Consider the following 23935-nt stretch of genomic DNA (forward strand, 5'->3'; position numbering starts at 1 on the left):
GGCATAGGGTAGGAGGAAACTCAAAGAAAAATTCAGTTGTAAGTACAGTGCCATAAAGCAGGCTCTGGGATACAGAAGCAAAAGGCAAATCTAAAACCAGGATAATTCCAATAGACCTTGTAAGATATAAAATAAATATGAATACACTTTAATTATTCTGCCTTATCAAAATTGCATTTGTGTTGGAATAAACAATTATTATATTGCTAAAGGAACAGTCATAACTGTAAAGAAAAAATATTGAATTATTGTGGCAGACCACACAGCAACAGAGCATTTATGGCTCTGCTCAGGGCAGACCGCTCAGTCAGAATTTTTCTCATATATATTATCATGTAAACCTCCTGTGCCACATGCAGTTTTGCAGAGCTCAGGTAGTGAAAGAGCAAGAGGGGGATAACTTTACTTATTGCTGTGGAAACGTATTTGTCATTTACATCTAGAATTATTGTCTTTTTACTCGAGCTAGAAAAGTTTTCATTAAGTCCCCAACATCTTCTCTTCACCCCAGTGTTCCTTTCTTCACACATGCACGCACACCATTTTCATTGGAAGATATGCTTTCATGAATTGTACTGCCAAGGTTGTTATTTGCCACCATTGTGCAGCACTAGATTATCAGATCAAAATAAATTATAATAGCACGGCACTGTCCCAAAAGTCACACACATGAATAGTAACCCTTTTGTCTATCTACTTCTGGCATAATACATAAGCTCAGTGGATTGCAAATTAAATATTTCATGACAGTTTTATGATTAACTCCTGAGATTTTTGAGGTTTTATGGGCAGCATGAACAGGTCTATCCTTGTCCTAGTCAAGTAGATGTATCTAAGGTTTCCTTTGCCATATGTTCTGCAGTAGGACAACAGATCCCAGTCTTGATCAGGAAAGGGAAAGGGAAAGGACTATTGAAAGTTTGCTGAGATCATGAGCTGTTACTCTGCCTCCAAACATACTTTTCCATGGTAATATCAAGGGAAAGTACAGCATCAGTGCTGCAAACCTAGCCTGGAGACAGCTTTTGAAACATCAGAAATTTTTTGCAGGTGAACATATGGTGTTTGAAAGAGTGGCCAACATTGCAAAAGCCTTTGGAATCACCTGGTCTTTTCTTTTGTGTTTCCCCAGTCCCAGTTTTTAAGTCTGTCATATTTCCCTATAGTAGCGATATAGTGGCCCATTTATGGCAACAACTACACATTCAACTTGTTATTAGGATGTTATTTATCATAGTTAAAAGGAAAGATTTGAGAATGTTAAGATGAGACTACATTTGAGAAACAAAGCAGCGTTTATACTTCATTGTATGGCCTGAATTATCTTTCCATACATGCAAAAATTACTTGGTAGGCACAAGTTGACTGTACATGTTCATTGTACATATGCAGCTTAAGCAGAAGTCCTTTCTTGTCTCTAAGTAGGTGTTCTGGATATTTCAGGCAGAGTGCACATTTTCTATCATTGCTATGAAACGTCAGTCTGAACTGGGAAGTGCCATGAAGTATGAAGTGATGAATTACCATCATTTTTGCCAGGCTTAATAATGCATGGTGGTTTCACATTACACTATTTTAACGTGTGCCTGTGTTATTAATTTGGTTAGGAAATATCTAAAAATAAAACCTCAAAAAAATACCATTGGCTTGTTTCCCTCTCTCTTAAATTTTGTGCAAGTTTTCTCAACCTTACATTTAAGTGAAAACTACTCTTTCTCAACTCATGCATTATGCAGTTCCTAACTATCTCCATGTGTCATCTGCCTCACACTGAGGGACTGTAGTTGAGACAACTGCATCATACTACAAATTTGATTTTCTGCTATTTATTCTATGGAAATACTACTCTGGAATAGTTTAATTCCCTGGCATTATCTGGGTATCTCACTATTTGTGAATTCAGGCCTCCAAAACCTGTCTCTATAAAACGAACATCCTGATCCCAAGGTGCCAAAACTCAGGTTTGAAAAGTCTTTATAAGTTTATAAACTTCTACTTTGGGCTATACTGAAAACTGAACATCAGTACTTTGGGGCATCAGACTCTCAGTGTTGACCTTACATGTCATGAGACACTAATCCAAAACTGCATTAAACCGATCATTTATATGAGTAACTAATAATTTATACAGAAGGTGGCAAAAAGTCATCATTCATATTTACTATGCATGTGTCCATGCTCTGTAGCTAGGCAAAGCTGAATGAGAATTGAAGCAGTATGCTAAGCCTGTATTTCTTTTTCTAATTGATTGCATCTGCATCTCAGCCAGACTAGTTCAGAATAAGTATGGGATGCTAACTGAGGAACACTCAGTTTCCGCTCAACATCTATGCAGTTTCAAGTCACTCAAACCAGTTTACAGTTGGGATTGTCTATAATAGCTGGTAGGGGAGTGAGAAACTTTTGTATGCTGAGAGACCTCCACAGGATGTATGCATATTGTATCAGACAGAATTAAAGTAAACCTCAGGAACGGATTAAAAGAAGAGCTTTCAGACTCCCATCTCTGAAATGGGTGTAAAAGTAAGTGAAGAGTGATGACATTATTCACTGAAAGTTCTCTTGCAGTCAGTTCATGGGAAGTCCATACATCACTGAGAGGAGTTTATAGTCAGTTATGGCCTTCAAGTGCTTTCTGGTTATCCTGTATGAAAATGGATGCTTTAAAAAAACCCTACTTTTGAATACTTGTGGAGGTAGTGTGGGATACAGGGCTTTTCATGTTTGGTCAAGCTTTATAAGTTATTTAACTAATCATTGGGTTAATTGATTTGTCAGTGATATTTCAAACTGTTTTGTGTTTCTTGATTTATAATACTATGAACCTAAGTCTTGAGCATGGGCTGCACAGGGCATGGTGGTGAATGTTCCCTAACTGCAGCTGAAGAAACTTGTTGCAGAGCCAGCCTAGGCTGAAAATTTAGTTCAGAGATAGTAGTGGAACTAGTGAGTGTCACAGCTCCATTTGTATGTTTCTGCTTTCTATATTCATTCCTTGGTTTTTGGATTCAGACTCCCAACAAGGGTGCCAAGTGCAAAATATTTTCTCTTCTGTATCACGAACATCTGCTTATTAGGAACTGATTTGCCATGAAATACTCTTTAACAAGCCATAAAAAACTATTGTTTAATTACAAATCTCTCCTTAGTAATATGATATTATCCATTTCATTAATGGTAGCCCATTGTTCAAACAGTGATTTAATTTTTTTTTTTTTCAACAAAGGAATCCACCACTAACAAGATTTAGGTATGTAATTGCATGAGATTCCAGGACTGAACACTCAGGATGTGACTTGAAACTTGAAAAGGGTTTCCATAATATTAATCTCTTAAATATGGCCACAAAGATGGGTAGAGGTGACAGCCTTTTGATTTGTATTACAATTCTAGTCACAGAGACGGCCTTGCTTTTGACTTAGAGTCAGCTGGTTGAAAGCCTGTTAGCAGTCTCCTTGTTCAGCGTGGTTCTGCTCAGGGTTTGCTACAGCATCAGCCATGAGAAAGTGAAAGGACAACCTCTGCTTTCTGCAGATGATGCATGAGTGAGCTGAGAAGATATACTGAAGTGTGCTGGCTCAGCTGGGTGGGGGGGGTAAGTCACCCTGAGCCTGCACCAGGGCCTCACCAACACCCTGTAGATGATTGTCCAAGTCAACTAGGTTGGGAAAGTTTGGACAAAATCAGTGTGGGCTGTTGTCTGCCCTTATAAAACATGGGACAGAGAAAGGTGACCTGAGGTCATTCTACATGCAGACGAGTGTGTTAGCTTCACCTTGCTGTTCTCCTAAAACTCTACAGCCACTTGCAGCATGGCTACAAATGGCTCCTGGACAGCATAAGAGAGAGCAGTCCAGCGGGTTGCTGAGATCTTGGCTCTTCATAAATACACCGACCTTTTTGTGGGCATGCACAAAATACGGAGTATAAGAAACATACATAAAGGTACAAACGTACTGATGTATGTGCATATATGTCAATGTATGTGCCCACAGAAAGGGCTGTACTGAGTATGCCTCTGTGAAACAGAACAATCAGATATGCAGGATGAACTTTACAACAGTTTACATTCTTGCTTTTTAATGTTGTTTTTTTTTTCCTAGGGAACTTACATTTTAAAGTGAAAAAAAACCCCAAGAAATAATAGTATTATTGCAGCTTCTGAAAAGCACTTTCCCCTGCAACCCTTTTGCAGACAAAATGATACTAAAGAGACTGAAGTAACCTTAATGTTGCTCTATAACAACACCAAGCTTCCCTCTTCCTTTCTTCCAGCCAGGCAGTGAGATTGTCTCAGGTATTTTCTCAGCTATTCAATGACACAGCTATTGCATGAAAAGGGTGAGAAAAACCCTCAGAAAGTAGAGTAGAAATGATAAAAATTTTGCCAATGGAAACAGAAGCAATATAGACGGGGTGAGCAAAGAGAGAAACCGACATTATAGCATGCACACTTTTACTCATGACAGCCTCACAAGGGTGAGCAACACTGCCCTTTTCTTTCTGTGCTAGCCAGCTGGGGAAGTTATACCTTAACGTATGTCTGATGTCCAAGCCATCCTTTACGTATACTGCGAGCTTTTCTCCAACTCGTTCCATTTCCCATACAATTTTATTCAAGTTATAGTTTAATACTGTAGTTAGTTGCAGTGCAACGGCTTTTGAGATGAGAAAATTGATGGGTAAAAGATGATACAAAGCAAGTCAAATTGAACAGAGGGGATAAGGCTGGAAACAAGGGGCGGATCATCAAATCCTCCTCCCTGAACTCCTATGAAACCAAAGGCAGGAACAAGGCAGCAGCGATCTTCGTTGACACAAAATGGAGGCAGTTTTTTGTTGTGTTACTGTGAAACAACAGCAAAAGAAAACAAAAGAACATTTCATTTATTCATTTTAAGCATCTAAAACTATGTCTTTGTGAAAACTGCAGCTTGGCTTCATTGTGCTACTGAAATGAACGCAAGATCTTGTGTGACATATCAAATAACAAGAACAATGTATTTCTCCATTACTTTGCTTACTTAAGCACATGTGTTTTGTAGTTAATGTAGTTCCTGGTGTTATGAGAGAGCAAAGAAAACAAAATCTATGCTTAATGCACTGAACTTTGACAACAGCAGCTGCAACTCAAACCTAAAATCCACTTCTTTGCTTTGCTTTAAGGGTCTCAACCATCTTTGGGAAAGTGCTGCAGTGCACTGTGAATGAGGATATCTGAAAATAAAAACGCCTGCACGACTGCCCAAAGGACAGATCAAATGACCAAAAGCAAACAGTGATGTGCTAGGCTGTTTGCTGAATACTCAGGTGAAATCAGACAAAACCCATAAGCCTTGGAAATTTCAAGACAAAAGAGAGATACTGAATTTTTATCATCTGCTGCAAGGCACTAATCATGGAGATAAAAGACTCATTTATACTGGATGACTTGACCCGAAAGCCAGAGAAGGCAATGAAGTCAGTGAGGTTTCTGCCATTGGTCTCAGAGCACTTTAGATCTAGCCAGAAGACACATCCACTGCAATTTTGGACTAAGCTGGTTTTTTGTGGGGGTTCAGTTTTTGTTTTGTTTCTTTTCTTTTCAGACAGCAGCAGTGAACTGTGCATCAGTGATTTTTGCTGTGATCTTGTGATGTCTTTTAGTTGTTTAACTGCATTTTACAATGACTCAATATGTTCAGGTTTTCTTTATTTGTTCTTCCTTTATGTCATCAATGACCTGCTTTGGATTTCTGGTTGCAGTAAGAATTATGCAAAATCTAGTCTGCCTCTAAAGGAGTGTTCATTAGAATAGCCTCTGCTGAGTGCCTAGCAGGCTTCAACCTCAGCTGCCACTCTGGCTGGGCAAGGTGAAATTCTCTCCAAGGATTTTCTTTAAGTATGTAATATAGAGAGAGTGGGAGAAAAATCCAAGGGAGGAAGGCTGTGCAGACACTATGACCTATAAAAGAGTATAAAATAACACTAGCGGAGAGAAAGAGTTGATGGTGCCCTGCTTGCCTGCTCCCAGGGGAAGGCACCTATGCAAGCCAGAACCCACCGCCTGACCTCCACAGAAGAGGCAGGTTTTTATCATACAGGGGCCCATTCATGGTACAAAGTCCCTCCTATAGAGATAAACAGCAGCTAGGGAAATAATACGGCTCCACTGAGTCTGAAAATTGACATGTAAAGTTAGTCATTTAAAATGAAAGAAAGTGCCAAGGATAACAGCTGAATTGCGTTCCTGTGATGTAAAGGAATATTGATTCAGTTAAATAATAAAGTCACATCACTGAATGTGCTTCTTATTATATGTTAATCGCAGCAATGTAAATATCTTGCAGATCTTTATAAGCCATCCACCATTCACTTTCAATGAGGAATAGAAGTAGCAGGAGTCAATAGGTCTGACTCTGCAAGCTTTCCTTCTTTTTGCATTTAACTTTCCATGTATTGAAATGTTCTGAATACAGATTGAGTTGCTTTGTTCGATATTTATTATTGTTCTGCCTACGTCGAAATGGGAACAGCAATGGCTTTGATAAATAGATTCAAAGGCAGTCAAAATTCATTGTGCCTTTTCTAAATGCTTTTGTGTCCCCTGCTGGAGTTCTTTTTGATAACCTCTTCCAGCAAGACACCTCTTGAAATCAAAATAGATATATTTCTTGCTTCCACAGAACATCAGTGCAAAACCTTTCATGAATCCAGATTGGTCTACGTCACATATATGTCCAATTTTTTTGCTTTTTTTCTAAGAGCCAAAGTTTATTCCTCTTTCCCATGTTCAGAGATAGAGTAGTCGTTCTTAAGTCAGTTGGGCCATCTACATAATAACTGATAGATAATTAAAAATACAGGTGTCAGAATCTGGCAGCAGAACTTCAGTAGCCTTCCAAAGCATACTGAAAAATATTCATTATCAGAGTATGAAGTATCATAAATAATTAGCACTAAATCCACACATGCCAAGTGAATGATCACTCTGACTTCATATTGTGATTAGTTTGCCTGTTTATTTTGTTACTGTGTTCATTTGCATGCTCAATATTTTGCCAGATTCTGCCATTTACACTATTCCTCCCAGCATTTGTGTGAAGAAAGAAAAAGCCACTAAGATGGTCTTGCTATTTTCCTAAATCAGGACACCAACTAACTGTAAATATTTCACTGTACAATAATAGCACAATCTTGCTTTAACTCATCATCAAGCCACTGCACCAAGACTACTTCCCTTCTTTTTTTAACTTTCTTTGTGAAGGTAGAATGATACCACAAATTACAGTTGTAAAATAAGGCGATACTAATCATAAGGTTGATACAAACCTTCCTAAAATGAAAGAAGCAGAGTTTAAAGATGTATACTGTGTGTATAAAGTACTTCTTCAAGAATTCATGTTTGTGCCTGTTCCCTCTTCCTTTTATCCATGTATTCATGTACTGAATGAGGACTCTCTTCTCCCAAGAGGAGAATAAAGTGCACAGAAAAAAGAACACCAAAATGACTAATATACACACATGCACAGTTTTTATGTAAATATGTGTTTAAATTTAGTCCCCAGATCATCTTTGTCAGCAGTCCATGATGTAATTCACTGAATAATAAAAGAGGGGCAGCATTAGTTTAAAGTGATTGTTGTGTTTGTTCCATTATTAAGTTTTGATGTGTGGTGCTACAGTGTAACGCAACATGACATGGCTAAGCGGTGAAACAAGTACTATGAAAATTTAAACAGAGGCACACACCAAGAAGCTGGAAACAGCAGAACATGAAACATCTAAGGCATTTGAAAAGCAAACAAAGGAACAACATAATCCACTCATCCTATTATGCCTACTTTCCTTTCTTCCTCTGCAAATCTCATACACCTGTGCCTGAAATACACCTCCTGCTTTCTTCTTCGCGTCAGATTTAATCCAGACAACTCTCTTGGACTATTCTATTTATTAAAAGCTTGTTGGTGAATTTACCATTACTAACAGTTCAGCTAACCGAAGTCCCTTGATATTCCACAGCACAGGAAGACAGAGCTGCAGCCCAGGTGAAGTGAGACAGGTGTTCAAGGTACTGAAATGGCTTCCTAAACCTCTGCACAGTACAGTGCTGTGCGGCATGGCATAAAGGGCTCATCTGCATGCTTCAGGTGCTGCCAAGCTATTTGAATAGTAGCTAAGTGCAGTCCATCTTGCTGTGCTATTTCCTAAATAATCCACAAGCATAATAGTAACAGGTTCATCCCAGCCATGATCATCAGCAAGCTAGTCAGAAATTTTCTCATTCCTTTTTTTGTAAAGAAGATGTAAATTCGCCCAAGAGAAATGGGAAATATCAATTTTAATAAAATTCCTGATACGGGAGGGAGAAAAAGAGTGAAAGCATTAAAAAAAGTGGAAAGATTCCAATTAATTTTCCATTACAGAATTGTTCATTGTTTTGAAATTGTACAGAATGAGAATAGAGGATTACAAAATTATCACAGCAGCATAATTCAATTTACAAGGACTTTATTTTTTTGATCTTACTAATGTTTGGGGATAGGGAAGAAATGCACCCAGTTTAAAATATTTTCAGAGGCTCCATTTGGCTCCATAGCTGAGCAGCTGGCAAGAGGCTGCCTGGTTTCTATTTCCTGAAAAAACACTGAAGTGGAAACTCCCATGGCAGACCCCAGTTGACCCCAAGTTTTCACTAGGCCAAGTAAAACACAATGCTGCTAACAGCACGTGCCAAATCAAAGGGAAGTGGTACAGAGCCGTGCTTTTTCCACTGGGCAGCATCACCCAGCTGAGGGAAAGACGGGGCTGCCCTTCATGAAACAAAGTTCTGCCGGAGCTTGGCACAGTTGCATATGAAAGGTTGCTTCATCTGGTGGTGCAGCCTTCCCCAGAAGCAGGTAGATGTTGACAACAGGAAATCTGAGGAAGCATCTGGCTCTCACATTGCACCCAGGCCTCCCCTGAGTCCTGCTGTCTGGACCATCCAGTCCTAGTCTGCCTGTCCATCATGAGCCTTGCAACTGATTTGGGACTGTGGCACCTCATGCTAAGAGTGGGAAATGATGGTTACACCCCTGAAGCCAGGTGCTTTGGAGTAGACAGAAATACTCCTCATGGAGTTCATGAGTCAGCTAATATAATTCATTGGATTCCACAGAAAACTAAATTACAGTTTTGTGTGTCAGACAAAGATGACAGGGAACTTGATTGTCAGCTACAGAAATTCATGGGAGATATTGCGTTCCTATTCGGTAGTTCATTTTCAGAAGGTGATTTAGCCACTTGTTTTACTCAATTTAGAACCATCAGCTTGTTTTTCTTAAGAGAAAATAAATAAAGAGCCTGAGAAGCTGTCTTTTTTTTCTTCACAATGGCCTCAAGCAGGCACCCCTATACTTCAGCTGGCCTGGGCAGCTTCCCTCATCTCCCTGTCTACCATCTGTTTGGGGAGGTATATCATAGAAAGAAATCAAATAAAAATTTACTGGAAGATTAAAGGCACTGGAGCAGGTTGAAAGGAACCACTGTGCATTAGATTAATGCTCAAACCAATGCTGCTTTGAATTTCACACCACCTTCACAGATTATCAAGGAACAATAGTCAAGTTGAAACAAAGCCGTTTCCTCTTACAAGTGATCAAGCTTGGCTGGAGCTTGCTCCGTCACTGTCTGCACTAATCCGTCACTTCACAGTTTGCCTGGCACCTTCTGGGACTGTTTGCCTGGCACCTTCTGGGACTGCCCCTGACACATAGCCCCTCCTTCCCCTCTCATTTCGACTTCTTCCCAACTTCTTAGGCTGGCAGGAGAGAGCTTAGAGGAACATCTCACTAGACGCAGAGCAGAAACTTAGGAAATATAAGGCTAAATCCAAGCACAATTCAAGATTTATTTTGCAAACTTGGTAGCTTGCTGATCTACTTTGTTTCTCAAGGTAGATTTCTCTGCCTTTGAATCAACAAAGGCAATAACCTTCAGCTCTGCTCCTATCCTTTTTTCTCTTTCTATTGTACAATGAAAAACTGACTCAAGGCTAGTGGTAAGAGAGAGCATAGTCTTTTAACTATTGCACTTCTCATACAGCGTTTTGCTGACTCCTTTGCTAATAGAGCTGGTAGAAAGGAGAATGAGAGAGGGGAGGCCATTCTCTCCTTGCTCCTTTTTTTTTTTTTTACTACTTTGAAAGTTTTGAATATTTCCACGTAACCACAGAGTGAACAAAAATGAGAAGTAAAATCCCTTTTGAAATGTGAAAATTCAATATTAGAAGTGTGATGACAAGACACAAATGTAGCTGAAAAGGTTTGCTGAATAGGGAACATAGGGCTGCTGTATAGTTCCTACATGGGAAGAATGAAGCAAGCAAAAGGAGCAGGCTGTAGGGAGAAAGAGCAGCAGATAGTCTGAGGTTCTTTTAATTGAAAATTGAATCTAGCTTCATTCATTATATATTTTTTATGAAACCGTGGAATGAAAAAGAAACTGTTTCAATGAAACATGGGGCTTCCATCTTGCTCAAGAATATCACAAAAGCCCTTATTCAGTTTCTCTTGGAGCCAAGAGAAACATGTCTTTTTCTGGTTCAATTTTCAGTTCTTTGAAGCAGAAACTCAGTCTTTTATGTGTCCCTACAGTGCCCAGTGCAATACGTCTCCTGTCTCAGCAAGGGCTTCTAAATGCTATTGTAATAAAATTAATTAATCATAATTTTTAATGAACTCCTTAATATTTTCAGTATCAACTGTGACAAAAAAAAATGTATGCAGGCTGAAAAGGCATGGAAGTTTAATTTAGAATATGGTAAGGAGAACTTCTTCCTATAACAAAATCTAATTTAAAAGCTGGTAAAAATGCTGTTCATATTAAGCAGATGCAGAAAGGGTATTAACAGTGCAACAAAACAGAAATCTAGGCTTTAGATCTACTTATTCCACAAAAATAAAGTATAAGATGGGTGAGATATGCACTAGCATGTAGGGATGTTATTTATGACTTTAAGAAGACAGAGATGTACTACTATCTAGCTCCATCTGCATGGAAATGAAGGGCCACTCAGAGACAGATGTGTAAATCTTCCTGATATGATTCCTCCCCGCTCTTTTGCAAAGTAGCACTTAATATTGACTTCTGCACTACTATCATATAACCTCTGAGTTAGCCATTGAAATGAAAGGGCCAGTTCACATCTCTTACTGGCACTGGTTCAGGTTGCAAATGTGAGTAGACACCGCCACATCAGTCTGCACCTCAATAAATATTTTTAAGGCTTATGTTTCACAGCAGGAGGAGAAATGAAAAATGAGATTCAATCGTACATGTTGGCAGCCTGGGAGAAGTGCCAGTATGTCATAACCCCATGTACCAGCCCAGCCCCTTTACTCTGTAAAGTACATTTATTGTAAATTGGTTCAAAGCCTGGCAAACATATCAGAAGCATACATACGCCTCTCTATTAATATGCATATACAGCATGCATAAATAATCCTGTTTTTCTTATTCTTTCTGGTAAAAAGAAGTTAAAAGTCTTAATCTGAAATACCCTTTTCCCTCAGCTAGGGCAGATTTCTACCTGAAGTAGTTCCTCTAGGCTGTCCCTAAAGTCAGTGAAGAACACAAGTACTGCAGAAGCAGCTCATCTCTCCCTGCAGGAGACATGTGAGTCTTGAGCACCTCTCATCTCTTTCCATTAGCTACAGTCCATCCTAGACCATTAACGAGACTTAAACATCTTAAACTTGGTTGGATTAAATACTTTGTGTTTGAATGTCTAACATCATCTGAGTTGATTTGTATAACTCTATATCAAAGAGCCACATATCTAAACTATGTTGGTAGAAGCCCCATATCTGGAAACATTCAAGGTCAGGTTGGTAGGGGCTCTGAACAACATGATCTAGAAATGTCCCCGCTCACTGCAGGGAGGTTGGAGTAGATGACCTTTAAAGTTCCCTTCCAAACCAAACTATTCTATCATTCCATGATTCTAAGTTAGCTTTATATAGAGAGAGCTGTCAATTTTAAAGTCTACTATCTGTGGTAATTTGCAACCAGAAGAAAGTATTAGGTCCATTGAACAATACAAATATTTGCCTTTTGTAATTTACAGTTATAAAACACAATAGCACTTATAGGATAGAAATAGAAAAGCTTTTTCTATTTAATCTTCTGTATCTGTGACATTAAGCAAAATATATCATAGAATCGTGGAATACCAGGTTGGAAGGGACCTCAAGTATCATCTGGTCCAACATTTCTTGGCAAAAGTACGGTCTAGGTAAGATGGCCCAGCACCCTGTCCAGCCGAATCTTAGAAGTGTCCAATATTGTGGAATCCACAGCTTCGCTGGGGAGATTATTCCAATGGATGATTGTTCTCATTATGAAAAATTTTCTTCTTTTTTTTTTTATTCAGAATGTCCCCAGGAGTAACATTTATCCATTATCCCTCATCTCTTCCATGCAACTCTTCGTAAAAAGGGAGTCTTCATCTTCTTTGTTTTTCATCTTCATCCTTTAAGTACTGGAATATGGTGATAAGGTTTCCCCTAATTCTTCTTTTCTCAAGGCTGACCAAACCAGGTTCTCTCAGCCTTTCCTCATATCGCAGGCTTCCCAGTCCTTTAATCAGCTTTGTAGCCCTTCTCTGGACCCTCACCAGCCTGTCCACATCTTTTTCGTATAGCGGTGAACAAAACTGAACACAGTATTCTAGGTGCGGCCTGACAAGCGCTGAGCAGTGGAATAATCACAGAATCACAGAATGGTAGGGGTTGGAAGGGATCTCTGGAGATCATCTAGTCTAATGCTTCTGCTAAAGTAGGTTCTCCTAGAGCAGGTTGCACAGGATAGTGTCCAGGTAGGTTTTGAATATCTCCAGGCAAGGAGACTCCACAACCTCCCTGGGCAGCCTGTTCCAGTGCTCTGACACTCTCAACGTAAAGAAGTGATGACTTCTTTATCTCTGCCGGTGATGCCCTTGTTGATGGAGCCCAGCATCCTGTTGGCTTTCTTTATCACAGCAGCACACTATTCACTGATATTGAGCTTGTGGTCCACCAGGACGCCTAGATCCCTTACCACACAATTGTTCTCCAGTCAGGTAGATCCCAGACTGTGCTGCACTACTGGATTATGTTTTCCCACGTACAAGATCTTACACTTGCCCTTGTTGAACTTCATAAGGTCATTGTTAGCCCACTCTTCCAGCCTATCCAACTCTTCCTGCAGGGTGGCTTTCCCTTCCAAAATGTCCGCTTCCCTACTCACTTTGGTATCTGGCAATCTTCATCAGGGCACACTTGATCCCATCATCCAGATCACTTATGAAGATCACTTAAACAGCATTAGGCCAAATATTGATCCCTGGGGGACTCCACTTGTGACAGGTTGTCTGTTTGCAAAGGAGCTATTTACCACCACTCTCTGGGTGCAGCCCATCAGCCAGTTCCCCACTGTGTCACAGATCACTTGTCTAGACCGTAACATACCAGCTTCTCTAGGAGAAGGCTGTGGGAAACCATATCAAAAGCCTTGGAGAAATCCAGGTAGATAATGTCTACCACTCACCCCACATAAACAGAGCAGGTTACTTTGTCGTAAAAGGCAATCAGATTTGTCAAGCATGATTTGCCCTTGGTGAATTCCTGCTGGCTTTTCCCAATCACGTGCTTCATTTGACTTGTGATAGCCCCCAGGAGGTTTCATTCCATAACTTTCCCAGGGATTGAAGTAAGATTGATGGACCTATAATTTCCTGGATCCTCCTTTAAGCCCTTCTTGTAGATGGGGGTGACATTAGCGTTCTTCCAGTCTTCTGGGACAACCCCTGACCTCCACGACTTCTCAAAGATTATGGAGAGTGGCCTTGCAGTGACATCAGCCAGCTATCTTAACATCTTCAGGTGGATACTGTCAGGCCCATTGATTTGTAGGGGTCAAGTTCCTGTAATTGTTCATGTACCAACTCTTCTGTCACTGGTGGTGAGTCTGTGTTTGCATCAACCTGGATTTTTGTCCCCAAGTCCTGGGGCCGAACAGTACTGGTGAAGACAGACGTGAAGGAAGTGTTGAGAACCTCTGCCTTTTCAGGGAAGTTGGTGACTTTTACAACTCTCCTGTTTAAGAGCAGGCCAGTATTTTCCTTCTGTTTCTGCTTGTTGCTTGTGTACCTGAATAAATCTTTCTTGTAGTTTTTGAGATCTCTGGCCAATTTCAATTCAAGCTGAGCTTTTGCCTTTCTAACTACATCTCTGCATGCCCTGGCATAGCCCTTGTAGTTCTCCACAGGTATTCATCTGCTTTTCCATCTCTGGTACACTTCTCTTTTGGTTTTGAACAGACTCAGGAGCTCACAGTTCAGCCGTATCACTGAACAGAAAATCCCATATGTGGATGACTAAGAGGAAACTTTTTTTCCTGTAAATTATTTCTCAAAAATATCAGCTGTGTGATAAAGCTGTGGGATTAATTAATTTAGCAAGCATCTATAATTGCCTTATCGCAATCCCTCTCTCCCAGGACTAATGCTAATGCTCCAAACATCTAAGCATCTTCAAATGGGAGCTTTTTTCTAATCATAGCGTGATACAAATTTATTTTCTTAGTTCCAACACATAGGGAATTTTTGTACCTACTACATACAAGTACTGTATTTATAGACAGACTGAAGGAATGCATAGACATCACCTTATAGTAGGTACTACCTTATAGTAGAAACAACTTTAAAATGTAGTTGCTCTTTTCCCATTAATGCTAAGTACCATTGGGAAGTTAAGTGCAAGACGTAACTCAGATATACAGGTGCACACCGTTCCTATGCCATAGCTAAATCAAAAGATTTTAAACAAGGAGACACCACTGCATCAGCTGCTCTGACCTCGTTTAATCAAGTTATTCTTTTAGAGAACCAATACCTCATATTTAGCTCATTAATAGCTCCCCTAAACTATCCAGTGCTTGATTTGACTATTTTAACAGGAATTTACATTCTTATAGTTGACTATGCTACTCACATTTTTTATAAACACAAAGCACAAGATGCAACAAAGCACAGGCGTTTTTTTTAACCATGAATATTTCTTTTCATGAACACATTAGTTTACTTCTACTGCGTTCACACTTCTTATGTACCTTTTCTAAGTAGACGAATGAAATGCATCATGAACAAGGATTAGGGACCACTCAAAGAGAGAGATTTTTGAACTTTTACTTGGATTTAGCAGAACGATCATTCTGAAGAGTTTAGCTGGACAAAGAACAGACAGTTACCTGGCCTGTCTGAATTTCACAAACGAAAGAAACCTTAAGCCAAGAATTATTCATGGAAATTACTCAACTGACAGTTAGAATAACTATATTACATTCAGGATAATTTCAAACTTATTACAGATGACTGGCAACAAAAAGAAGATAAATTATAAACTGGATTTCAAAAAGTTATTTCTAACAAGAATAATTTTTTCCTTCAAGATAAAATGTGTGCCATGATTTTATTTAAAATCCAGGTCTTGGGTAATGTCTGATCCCACGAATAAGCATAGCAGGTGATAAGCAAGCTCTCATCGAAAAGGAACCCATCAGCCTGCTCAAAATCATAACTCAGATGAAAGCCCAGCAGTCCTAGCCATGTAGGCCAGGAAACAATGGTAATTACATTTATTATTTAAGGAAAGAGATAGCAAAGTGATGAGCATATCCTGCAGCATGTATCTGCAGCCTTATGGGAGGAAGCAATGTGTCCTACAGCCTTCTGGCACCGAGTCTTTTTACTTCAGCAAATGCAGCACTTTGTTTCACCAACATATGTGAGCAGTCTGGAAAAAAGTCTATTGGGGGAACAGTCACTGCAAGTCATCTTGTTTTTCTGGTAACCTAAATATTTTCTTTTAATCCTTAACTAAAATATATATATGATGAGCAAGATAGAGCAAACTCTTTAACAACCTGTCTCTACTTTTTGGACAAGCAAGCCCTGACTTACAATGCATGGGAGAAGATAATCGGCACTTCCCAAGACGGCCCTTCTTTAAAATGGCTTTTTTTTTTAAACATAATTCTTATTCTGGTTTCCAGCAAAACCAAGACTTGCACTATCTACCTACGTGTGTCTGTTCCAGTCTTTCGCTAATAATTTTTGGCACTATTTGGAAAATTTCAAATTCAAATTCGACAGATTTAACTTTCAAATATATCCAGTCCTTAAAAACATTAGTCAACAACTGTGTCAAATAGAAACAATTGCTTACTTTCTGGAGGAAAGTCAGTTACAAGCCAATGTAGATTTATCTTGCAAAAGTCAGGAACCATCCAGGAAGTCTCATAGTATTCACCCAGCAGCCAATGGACATGATAGCTACAAGAAGCAAGGGGAGAAGACAAATGATTAGAAGAGCATTGGGTATTTACACAGTAAATCATATTCCATTAGATTATAGAATATCTGTTTTTAAGGACTGCTTGTTTTAACTTTCTTGTACGAGTCTTTCTATCAGTTCTTTTAAATCCATTTCTAAGTGTTACAGCATTTTCTTTTCCCCTGTTTCTGGACTCCCATTTGCAAAAGTTTCCACTAAATAAACTTCTGCAGCACTGTAAATACATTTCCTTATGTCTGTTCCAGCCACAAAGTGGCCTTCAGTCTTCAGTAATGAAAACATTGAAACTTGATCAGGCGAAGTTTGGTGGAAGGAGGAAGAAAGAGAAGTACTGGCAGAAAAAATGGGTCAAAAGCTGGCATTGTTGTAGCAGTGAAGAGCAGGAGGAGTGCTTCTGTGTTCCAGCTCCTATGGCATTCTGCTAGCCTTGTCACCCATTGTCCAGTCTTGCTACAATTATGAGGTGGTCTTCAACCCTTTCCTATAACTTCATGGTTAGTTTTCCTGTTATTTGTTTAAGCACTAATATATTTTACCTCCAAAGAGGGATGTATTTCATTTGAAAATGAAACAAAAAGACTGAATGTCCCCTTCTTACTTTATCAACACCTTGACTTCTCTGGAGCTCTTCCCCAGTCACAGCAAGAGGGAAGCAAGGGCCTACAATCTGAATGAAAACTTGTCTTCTTTCTTTTTCTAATCTACTTTTTATTTTTGTAATTCTCACTTTTCCTTGGATTATTTAAAATGGCAGCAGTCTCTTGCCTCATGTGCTGCAGAACTGAAGTTATTTTCAGAAGCAGTAGACTCAAGGAATGAGAAATAACATCTATAAAACTTGTCCAGTTGGTTTACTTGATCTGTGTAATACTTCAAGACACCTATTACTACAGACTTACTGGACTTCCTCAGTCCCCCTGAACATTGCACACTTGCTAATTTTTTTCTTGATAAGAAAACCAACAATATAACCCTAGCAGCATTTCTTCCTTCCCCCTTGAGATGTGTATCCTTACAGATTGTACTCTGTGATCCTCTCAATTCAAAAGTGTTCCCTGAGTAAATGCCACCGAATCTTGTAGCTTCAATGCTACTCCCCCACCATACTTATTTTCTATACACATCATGGCCCTTTTCTCACTTTGCACAAAAGCTTGCTGAGAATGAATGTGTGGAAGGGCCATGACATCTCTCTTAGTATGTACTGTGTTCTCTTTCCTTTAGCCCATGGAAGGCTGCGACAACCACAGTTGATAAAGGACAGAGAGAAAGTGTGTTACAGAATAAAGCGACAATGCAACAAATATAACTCGTATGAGAGAAAGGATGTGTTATTGCAGGAAGGCAATAGCTTTGTGTGATGCCTAAGGTCAGACTGCATGGTCATAAAGGCAATTCCTGACTTTGTGAGCCCCTACCAGAGACTCTGCAGAGGAAAGGAGGGAGCAGAGGAACCTTATTGTGTCTGGTCTCAGTGCATTAGCACATTGGTGTGGAGAAGCTGAGATACAGGGCTACAGGGGGCTACTTGGTCTAAATACACACTTTTGCGAGCACCATCAGAAGAAAGAACATTTAGAGCCAGAATACGTATATGTCTTGAATTACTGAACAGAAAATAAATCAGAAATCTAAATGGTTCCATCTCAGTTCAGCATGTCCAAATATAATAATGTATTATTATTATCATTCAAATGAGCCTTCCCTCAAAAAATAAACCACAGTGCTAGGAGAAATCATTGGTCCTGCAGCTGTGATCAGGGAATGAATGAGACTTGACAGTGCTCTTGTAGAAGTTCAGACAGCCTGAGCTTGCCTTAGTCATCTTTTCCTGTGGTAGTAACATCCTGCAGGATGCAGTTTTGTGTCATTTCTGACACTTTCATTTCAGATGCTGTAAAATCCTGGAAGCAAGAGAAAGGACCAGGGAAAGAGGGGAGGAAACAGAAAAGAAAATAGCATCTGACAACAAATATCCAGCCCCTTGCATCATCGCAAGCTCTGCATGACTTGTCAAGATAGCCACCAATCTGATCAAAACGTGCCTACAGCTGGCATAGTAAAAGTGCCAAGCCTTGGAAACCACCTCCTGGGTTGTTATTACAGCCTACATAGTGGAGGGGTTTTGCAGCATTTGATCAGTTGATTTGGGTTTTCTTTTCACATAGCAGCCTTACTTCCTTCTGAGCAAAACTTAGAAGTCTGAGATTAAAATGTTTCTGATAATCAACCATAGTAAACTAGACAAGAAAAAGGCAAGTGCATGATTAGCAGCATTTACACAGGCTGCTTTTCTGTGAGTTTCTCAAGAGTTGGTTCTCTTGCGTCTCCCAGTAGGGTTGAGCTGACATTGTAGCCTTCCTTCTAAGAGGGCATGAATATATCTGGGCACATGTTTTTGTGTACACTGATAGTAACAGAGTTGTCTGAGGTCTGTACTACTGTCAGGCTAATCAGGTTCAAAGAGAAGTTGACAGACAGATGAATGGACATCTAGCATAACTAGAGATAGCAGATTTCTTTAGTAAATTATCATAAAACTAGTTAATAAAGGATATAAGAACATTCATCTCTAAATTATTTCTGTCACTTGAATACTTAGAGCTAACCTGCTAAATTGTCATGACTGTTATATACAGTTCTCTCTGCCACTATGAGACTGATGAGCCTTTTAATGCAAATTCTTCTCATTATCGGATTGATTCCTCAACATTTGATGGCCTCTCCTTCTGGCTAATTAGATGGTCAAAAATATTCTGATTAATCTGTGCTTAATCAACCAAAAGCATTTCATTAGAAAACTCTACCCTTCCAAGAAGTTTCACCAAACTTAAAATGGCTTTTTTGATGGGAATTTGTCTGGTTATTGACAAAATTTCATCTCTTCTACCCTCCAACCCCCATCTGAGTACTCTGGGTGCTTCAGGTCCTGGATCCCAGAGCAGTCTAATGGAGAGATATGGAGATTAGTTTTTCCAAGGCACAAATTCAAGGCGATACTGCAGGACCAATAAAGAGGCTCTAGACAGTCCCTGGTGGCCAAACTGCTCAGGGGAAGCCAGTCTGGGGCCTCCTGTAGCTCATAGTGAAACCAGAATTTTCAATTATGGTGACTCTGCAAAAGACTTTCACATATGCACTCTGTATCCTTTAGATATGATAAATTTGTGGACAATTTTAAGATGGACCTGCCTGGGTAAAATGTTTAAAGTAGCTGTATGGATCCTAAGCTTTTGAAAAGTGATTCTTGATTTAGGTGGCCTTCAGTTTTGAGTTCCCATTTCTCAGAATGTACCTCTTTTCAGGTATCAGGCTTTCAGGTTTGTTTTAGATAGTTTTCAGGTCATCAAAATACTGAGCAGCTGTTCTGTGAAAGTCAAAACCCTCAAGAGTCTCTAGCACCAAAAGCCCGAAGTAGAAGTAAGCAGAAATCTCCTGCTGTTCTGTAGTGGCAGTTCGTTCAGCTTCATGGTTCCAGTAATTAGATAACTGAAAGTGGTTCACTATTTCCTGAGTGACTAAGAAGAACAAGTATGAATTCTCATCACCCTCAGATAAAAATATTAGGTCATTCGTTTCTGTTTTTTTTTTTTTTGTGATGCTCTCCTAGAAGAGGGGAGACTTAGCTTATGGGGAAAAATCAAGGCAATTATAGTAAATAGATATTCTGGTATTTGATGTATTAATTAAGAGGTGCTATAGAAATAAGAAATTACATACTTTGCACACCACAAACAGAATTAAAAAAAAGGACCATGTTAGACTCTCTCAACAGTTTATATAATTTTTATTCTCTTGCTTTCAGACTAATTATACCTGATTTACTTTAATACAAGACCATAATCTGGTCCATATTTTAAAGCACTTCCTATTTCTTTCCAAGATGTTTTTGGGTGCAAAACTGAACAAGAATTCCAGGCAGAGGACTATTCTGACATTTACCAAAGAAAAAAATGGTTCTAGTCTTGCATTGACTGTGTTACACTGGTAAAAGTAAATAGCGAAAATTCATGAACAAGATTATTTCCAAGTAATTATTATTTCCACAATATTAAAAACTAATTATATTCTGAGTTCTCTTAGTTGTTTAGTCTATTAGCTGTTGAGAAGATATAGTTGGTTTTCAGATTTTTCCCTGTAGCAAGCCAAAGACTTGCTCAAAAAGAAAACCAAACTGCGATTCTGGGTGAATACTGGACTTACAGAGAAATACTAGGTATGGAAAACTCACAAGAAAATTACAGGATATGCCAACATTACACTTTTACACTGTCTGGTGATATAAAGAAAACTGGAATTAAGCGTTGAGTTTTATCTCAATAGAAATAAACTAAGAAATAATTGTTATTTATTAATGATTTCTGTCTGTCAGTTCTATGGTTGTCCAAAATTACATCACTTTCTTAAATATTTGTATGTTGTTACAGTTATTGTTTACAGCAATAACTGTAGTACAGTTATTGCTACAGTACTGTGAAAGGAATAAAGGGAAAATTTGTTGATATATTTTACATCAGCCATTGAACCCCACTGAATTGTCTGTATTCCTCTACAAAGCTAGGAGAAATACAAATAGAGTAATACATATAGAGTATAGTCTAGTGGTGCTCAGGATGCTTAGGTGGTCGTTAGAGACCTCATAGAGACTGACATCATAAATACATTCGAGTTTCTCTAAACCAGAAACTTTTCCTTTGACTTTAGATTGTCCTCTACACCACTACATTTTGTATATGGCAAAGTAGAACCAATTTTAACTAGGTTTCAGCTAGTTCTGTTTGTTAGTACTTAACTACTACAGAATGGAAAAGAATGAAATATGGTTTAATTAGCACTGTCAAAGAGGTACTAAAATTAACTTGGCAGGAGGGATAAAGTTAACAAATCTTAGCCTTTTGTCTCTCCATATGAGCAACACTCATACACCAAAGTTACTTGACCTGTTAAGAGATGCATAAAAATACACCGCCAGGCCTCCTTTATTGTAGCTTATTGTCTTGGACACCACAGGAAGAAAAACAAAACAGCAGTAACATGGTTTAATTAGGCTAGAACTTGTTTAACTTTGCCCATTGGGGATCTTCTAATATTCACTCATCTAGTGCAGAGTTTGCTCATTTGTACCATCTGGTGGAAGGCTGCCCACTGTCCTGCTGTCCTCCTAGCACTTAACCTAGCCTGGACTCACTGCAGGACACGGGCTGCCTTCAACTCATACAGGAGCTAAGGGGATGGAGGAGAGACTTCGGACCTGTGCTCTAGCAGCCGGGGAAACTCTGACACCCTTTGACCTGCTGCATTGCAAGATACCTCTCTAATATTGTTTTAAAGTCCTTCTTGTCAGGAGATCCAGCTCTTGACTGACACCTACCTTGAATGGATAAATATCCAGCTGCAACAACACAAATATGACCTGATCTTATTACTTACCATCACCCTAGGGGAATGAGATTGGAAGAAGACACAGTGTTTAATTCCATTTAAGACCACTGTAAACTGTCTTCATTAGACTAATGACGTCACTTTCAAAAACACTGAAATAAATATCAGCTTGTTGTTAAAGGTAATTAAAAATACACGGGGTTTTTTGCTAGTACAAGATATAACATCTGTTTCTTTTCTAAAATCAGGTCAGATATGAGGGTGTTTCCCAAAGAAGGGAGCAGGGACATGGGTGAGGGAATGTTGGTGTCTCATCCAAACATTCCATTTTAATTTTCCTTCTGATGTTGCCTCTTCCTTTCCCTATTATAAATATTTCATTTTTATCCCATTTAAAATGATAGTTGAAGTGCCATGTTTTGCAATTGTGAACTGTAATGTTTACTCTTGCAGGAGCATTGCCTTTTGCCAATGAAATTCTGAGGAAGTCAACCTGCAGCCATGAAATATTTCATGTAATTGGAAAGATATTTTCCATCAAAATACCTGAGAACAACAAAGCTCAGTATGTTCAAACCATCCTTTTATTTAACTGTTCCAATACAACTATAAAAGACTTACATTCGGCACTTCCATCTCATATAGTATCACATTAGCACAGTAATAACTGTAAACATAGTAATGATCATTCTCCTGTGATCACAGTGCTCTGCCAAAGCTATGGTTTTGAAACGACCATATGCATTCCAATTTTTGAAAGACATAATAACAATCTGTATGGGATTTCAAAACGTGCTTAGCTGCCTCAGTGTGGTTACAAAAAGAAGATGAGCCCTGCAAAATCAACTGCAAACATGCTCTGATGTGTTTCATTCAGAAAGTTCACTTTGCTCTTCGCCCTCCCATTCACACACAGAAATTCATCTCTTAAATTGCTCACCCTCCTCCCCTCATGACATTTGCCCTCTCTTCCCTATGAAGACATTTATACACACTCTATGGTGTTTACTAAATTAGAAATGCCCCATGCATTTACTATTAGATTGAATGCTCTCTGCAGGCAACATCAATGCACAATGCACATGCAATGCAGCATGCATGACTGCCTCCTGACATTCCTAATACAGAAAAATTACACTCTGTGTACTGAGCGCTGAATGCCATCTGAATGTATTCACACCCATATTCAACCATGACCATGACCACTGATGAGTTAGCTTTTGTGTTAGAAAATGCTTTCTTTTTCTTTCATACTCTTTCATGCTCTCCTTCATTCTATGTGTGGTTTCCTTACAGTAATTTCTGTAGAATTTTAGAAGAAGCTGCAGAATCTTCTATAGAAAATTCTCTATGTAACTTCTCAACCACAAAAGGGTTGTCTTCTCCATTTATTTTTCTTCAAGCAAGAAAGATGTATTTAGAATACTACATATGTCTTAGCCTGAGCAAAATATAGCATGTACTGTGATGTGAGCATTGATTTGGTTTTCTTTGCCCATTTGATACCTCAATCAACATATCTGGAGAAGGAACAAGAGTAAATCAAGTTGTGGAAGTCATTCTGAATTAAGTTCAGAGAGAAGAGAATTCACAGCATTGTCATCTGGGCACATATAAGAAACTGACTTATTATGCTAACATTCTCTGTTAAACCAGTGTATTAGAAAGCTCTTGATTTCTCATAAGTAATTTCATAAATACATTATTATCTATCAACAGGCAAAAAACCCCCATGACTATCCACATTAACTACACTTCAGCTGGATCCTGGAGGGCAATGTGAGTGGAGAATGGATAAGCTGACAGACATAATATATCAAAGGAAGTAAAAGCAGCACCTGGTAGTGAATGTGTATTTTACAGCTACTTTCTGATCTGCTCCAGACAGTACTACTGTTTGAATTCACAGTTTAAGGAAAAATCTATGTTTTGCAACTTACTTTGTGATGGGAATGTGTGGGAGCGTAGCTCGCTGAAAACAGGCATGGAATGCTAGAGGGCCTGCACAAGGAAAACTCTGTTGAACAGTTTGTCTAAACTAATATATTAGGCCTCAAGGACGCTTCGGCCTTGAGGGTCAGAATAGAAGGATTAGAAGCTAACATCCGTATGAGGCGGAACGCATTAGTATTAATAGTAAAGTGATAGGTAGAAGCAGATGACTGATGTATGTATAGCACAATTAGAGTTTATGAAAA

Source organism: Leptosomus discolor, chromosome 6 (assembly GCF_034619465.1).
Source record: "Leptosomus discolor isolate bLepDis1 chromosome 6, bLepDis1.hap2, whole genome shotgun sequence".
Lineage (NCBI taxonomy): Eukaryota > Metazoa > Chordata > Aves > Leptosomiformes > Leptosomidae > Leptosomus > Leptosomus discolor.